The sequence below is a fragment of the Phaethon aethereus genome, assembly GCF_964289735.1.
Source record: "Phaethon aethereus genome assembly, chromosome: Z".
Lineage (NCBI taxonomy): Eukaryota > Metazoa > Chordata > Aves > Phaethontiformes > Phaethontidae > Phaethon > Phaethon aethereus.
This window is the reverse complement of record NC_138577.1, coordinates 40,666,516-40,672,515: the sequence shown is the minus strand read 5'-3', so window position 1 is coordinate 40,672,515 and position 6,000 is coordinate 40,666,516.

Here is a 6,000-nt window from a genome sequence, read left to right as displayed (position 1 = left end):
TTTTGCTTAGTTATTTATTTTGGAATAAATCCTGCCTACAGTCAATCTGGAAGGCAACATACCTTTCAGAACCACATCACATCCTTGCTTTCACAGAAGAAAGTCACCAAGTCAGCCCTGTAAGCTCCATCCACTTGGGAATCAGGGACCACTCTGATGAACGTCTCGTGAGAAGGACAAGTGTAATCTGTGTGGCTCTGGGAGGAGAGCGAGGTCTCTGCCTGACGTTCTTACGGAGCACACATAACCTCAGGTCATCCTTGCGTATTAGTATGAATTACTGACTGTCAGGCACAGGCAGAGAATCAGGGAGCCAAAAATCTCGTGAGTTATTGGCAAGGAGCAAGGAGTGGAGAAAAGCAATAGTATTTTGCTTCTTTGCTGCAAACTATACAATTTTGATGTAAAACACTCTTTCGAAGAAGTATAGTTTTAAAGGAAAAGTACATGCAGAAGACATGGACACATTTTCCTGTATATTATTAATACATTTGGCTAAGCAGCTCTCCTGAGCTACATTTAGCCAATTATTCCATCACTGCTTATTGATGTTTAATTCCTAGTACTTCCAATATGTTTTTCACTAAAACTTTTGTAAACTAATCATGATAATAAATTGCATATTTTCCCTGGTTTTAGGGAAAACAGTCCCCTAAGGAGAAGACTTGTGAGTATGGACTCATTTCTGCATTGATAAAAAGCCTCCTGAAAGTTATATTCCAAAAATACTTTCAACTAATGTTAAGGGAATTAAAAATGGAATCTTTCATTTATAATCTTCTACTTTGGTGATGCAGCAGAAATACTGTATTATCTCCACTGGTAGGAGATCCAGGAACACTAAAGTTGCTTAAAACAAGCAGAAACTCCAGACTCACTAATACAGTATTTCTCTATTCTTCATTTCTTCTTTAAAAGAAAAATCAAAAAGATTCATGAGTGACATGGACCATAGCAATACAAGTAACTTTTTCAATACATAGAACATGTAAAATATGGGCATGTTTACCACAGAGACTATGTTTGAAGAAGATAAACCTCTTATAGAGTCTAAAAATATGCTAAGAGTGTCAAACAGAGAATGAAAGATCTTACAGTTCCAGTAGGGGAAAAAAAAAAACAAAAAAAGAAAAAAAAAAAAGATTGTGAGAAACAATAAGAAAAAAACCCTTGGAAACACTTCAATTTACTTTTTCCTTCTTCTTAGCCCCCTCTCAGGCCATTTTTTGCCTCTCACCCCACAGTATCTTCTCCCTCCATCTGAAAGAGGGACATCACTGCTCTCCCAGTCTATGCGCAGCACATCCTGAAGAAAGCTATTCTGGGGTAAAACCCAGCAAAGCCATTTTAGCTTGCATTTGTTTGCTGGTGAAATGCCTGTTGGAAACGGACAATTATTTGAACTAAACTGGGTTCATATCTGCAATACTATTCACCAATTCACAATGTAAAAACAGATGCTTTGTGAAAATCTTTCTCAAAAGTAACAAATAGAGAAAAGGTTCCCTTCTGATAGCGTTAGATGATTTTGTGTTTGAACACAGAAATTATTGCACTAGTAGGAAAACAAAGGCTTTCTTTGGCAAGTGGGGGTGAGGGGGAGGAAGAAAGAGAGAAATCAACAAGTTGAAAATTTAGAATTCCGTGTAGGTTTATTTTATATGAAAAATTATTTTAGGAAAGACTCAAAGGAATGTATACTAAGCCAATATTAATAACAGCAAAAAAAATTTTCTGAAATGCACTCAGCCAAGTTGCAAACTAAACTTGTTTTACTGATATATCTCTCCAAACCTGAGGTTATTATTTAAATTATAGGTGGTACAGTGAAGACTCTGTTAGACCTTTAACCAGGGAAGTGATTGTAAATGTTGTTCTAATTTATGCACAGATACTGATGCTAATTAAGTAATAGCAGAGGTTGTCGTTGAGTTTATGGAGCTATAATCGGCTCCCTTGAGTTCAATAAATGCCACAGCTACAGTATGTGGTGTTAATTTCACACTACAGTGGGAAATGGTGATTGTTGCCAAATATAATCGTAAGTCACAGGCAATTTGGATTATTACAGTCAGGTACAGTGGATGGAGAAATGACTTAGTCCAAAATCACTTTTTAAAGTCACTACCAGACATTTAAAAAGTGTGACTTTTCCACCCCCTGCTACAATACACATTATCTCCTGTTCTTAAACTGCAAGTGATCCAGAGGTAACATTAGATACTTAAATTTGCTATTTCAAAAAGCATTTACTGTCACTTATTTTTTCTTGCCTTTGTCAGGCATAGGAAGTCTCATTAAGATACACTATTGCTGGTAACAAACACAGGGGAAGTTCCCATTCACGGCAGAGGCTCTGGCTGAGTCAATTTTGTCCGGGTATCCCAAAACCAGAACGCTCCTAAAGGACAAATACGCTTGTGCTCTCCTCCCTCTCTCTGCCCTTTGCTGATGCCAGGCAGACGGCTCTTGCGACGAGGCTTAATGCCGATACTATGTTAGTGGAGATGCCCCAGAGAGAAAGACGGTTATTGGACAAAGTCTTTCAAAATCCGTCAATACAGAAACTTTTATCCTATCTTGGATGGCTACTTTTGCTGTTTGAATAAAAATAAAACACTAAAATATAGGATTCCACTTAATCATCTCAGAGTAACTATTCCAGCGATACCCATCAGCATAATCAGGAAGGTTATTTTATCCAGAACAGCTTCATTCACATTTTCCTCTTTCTTTCTCCCTAACCACAAGAAAAAGAAATAAGAGAATTAGCTGTGCTGTGGCAATATTGATGGCCTCCTCATGTTTTGGGAACTTCTCTAATTCTAAAAAGTACCCGAAAACCCAGAAGACTGATTAGAGATGGCATTTATAGAAGCTGGTTCTCCCATGGGATAAGCACAGGGAAATCCCCAACAGAGTGTAAAGCACTGTCAGAGGACTGCATCCTATTCCCACACAGGTCAGCAGAGGTTTTCTTGCTCTTGCAAGCCTGAACCTAAACAGTTTCTGCGAGCCGTGCGCTGGGAATGGCAGGTGGGAAGCGCTGAACCGCGCCGCAGATCGGCTTCCGTGGGAGAACCCCTCGCAGAGGGGCCCTGCTGGGGCCTCAGCATCAGTTGAAATAACCCTCATCAGGCCACCGGCATGACCAAAGCACGTCAGACTGGGTGCAAAGCCTGATGAAGGCAATTAGCGGCTACTCACATAACCCTGGGACTCCGGGACTGCTCTCTGCCTCAGAGAGCAGTACCTTAATTCCATCTAATCGTTTTAATAACCAACGGCCTTCCCCAAAAAGTGCTGAAAGATGGGTTACCTACAGTTTTAACACAGGGCCAGGTACTGCTACTGAGAGGAAACTGGAAGGGAAAATTGCAGGGAAATCCACCAAGGTCTCTCTACCTTTGTATCTCAGCTGCTTGCCATTACAATGCTTGGCCATTGTAAATGGCCTAATATAGGTTTCTCATTTTTAGAATGTATGATTTCATATACATATGCACCCAAATTCTCTTCTGAAATCCCATTAAACACCCCCCCCCCCTCCACTGCATCTTCATAAAGTCATCTGCTTTAATTCAGAATGAACTCAGAATAGCAAATCATGGATCTTGTCTGGGTCATTAACATAAACAGTTTCACTTAATAACAAGTTTGTACCATAAAAACTTCAGAAACTACCCTCGGCACTAAAGAATTTAGTCTCATGCCATCCCCTATTTCCTGCAATACTATTTGTACTTTACTGAAGATGAAATAAAGCTCTCTAGACCAAAAGAGATCTCTTGCTTAATCACCTTCAGATCCCTTTGCAAAACACCTGCTTTTCCCTGCACAAACCTCCAGGTGGGCTTTTTTTTTTGTCCACAAACCCACAATTTCTCACTTGATCATGAACTTTTTATCTACTTTACAGAAAAGTAACCTATCAGTCACAGGTCTCCTAAGCCCCTTTGAGACCGTTTCTGCAATGCTGTAACTCTGCTGTTCAGCAGAGAGGTAGCAGGTTTCTTCGAGAATGCGAAGACCATGGCTTGTTAAAGTTAGTACTTATTACATGACACAAAAAATTACAGTGAAAATTAATATACTTGGATAAATCAATCCTGCAGTCACAATTCTTTTTCCTAATATTTGGTTTAAAAATAAAGTAATAGAAACCCAAAAACACTCATGATGGTAAGTAAATGGCAGAAAAGTTTTGCTTGTCACTGTTATAAAGTATTAACAAGAGAAACCTCTATTATACTAAACTTTGGAAATACTGTCGAGATCATTGACAGGAAAGGACCTAAAAGTTTCAGAACCAGAGTAGATGTTCTAGCAGGCTAAAGACCAAGCGCGATAGCTATCTCTTTACATAAATGCATGACATTAATCCAGCCCCACAGTCCCTGAATCATCAGATTCCCCGCCACCAGCTGGGACTTTTAGTAGGTTCTCTGCAACCAGACTCTGGGCATATTCTTATTTGCATAATCATAGCTACTTGGCAGTCCTGGAGCAGTACTACATTTCATCACATGGCTTTAATTTAGTTTGCCAACACTTTCATTCCTTATATTAGAAAGTTTTTAAAATACATTACCTTTTTCCTCTATAGAACTCTAACCACAGGACAGGCTTTTCTACTCCCTCAGGGTGTTCCCAAGTAAAATTAGCTCATGGAAGAACTCCCCACAGGTGATGGACAGCAGTTATCCAGGAATAGCATAACTTCATGGCACAGTTCCCGGTTGTACGGAGAGATTTCCTTCCTCCACATAGAATTAACAAACATATTTAACAAAGCATAGATACACATAGAAAAAAAAGAACCAAACATAATTCAACCAGTGGGTTTGCAAAATATCATAATTCACACCAGTAACAGAGTGAAAAATCAATTGCAATGAAAGTTTATTGCTTCTAATACTATTAGTGATTTCCCAAAGTGTTTAAAAAAATATACTATTTAGCATTTCTGAGGACATATTTTGATTTACTAGACAGAATAGTAAGCTTTCTAAAGATATTTGACTTTTCAGTGTATAAAGAAATGATTTGTTTTAGAGAAACCACTGAAGGACACTTAGTAAGTCCAGTTCAACATACTCTGGTGTGTAGTTTTTTAAGCAATAAATGCAACAGCCCTGTTGAGAGGCATGTCTGACAAAATTGTCCTTTGGTGGGGTTTTTTTTTCCTTTTAAACCTTGAAGCTTGCTTATCAACTATTGCTTCTACAGAAGTGGGAATATGTCCCCCAACCACCATCTGGGAGACTCCTGAGTATCACCTTACGTCTACCTCAAAACCATTTACTGAACAGTAGGGAAAGGTTTCTAAATACTGTTCAAAAAGATTGTGTTTGAAGCAAAGGACACATGACGGAAGCCAAAAGAAAGACCAACTTTATGTAAAACAAACGATGAAGGAAAGACTGAAAATGTCATTGACCAAAATTACTTGGTAAAGAACAGATTTTTTTTCTGAAAGGAACAATCCATGGGATTTTTTTTTCAATGTTATTTTAGTTTTATGTTTATTTGAATCTGCTGATGTAAACAGAATAACAGGATAAGATTCTTCCAGAAAGTCTTCAGAGGTGAATTGACCTTGTTCACTTTCAGTCATGAGGTGTGAAATCCAGTAATTGCGTGTACTGTGATACTGTGATACAAGTCCCACATCAGGTATGTGCAGATTAAGCCACTTTACCACTTACCTTTATTTTGATGTAGGAATGACTAGTTTTGCAGAACTAGTACAAGAAGTTTGCTATATGGGAAGAGGGATTGCAGCTAAAATACAAGGATCTTGTAAAATAAGATTGTCCACAGAACTAGAAAATTATTCTTAATGCTGATTTTTATCACATGCAGTAGACATTTTTATGCTGGAACAATAATGAACTTTTCAGCAAAGGGAGACACAAATGTGCTGTATCCTGTTGCATTAGATTTAGGTCATTTCTGTCTTCTTTCTGAATTGGACCTGGTGAATTTATTTTAATTCCT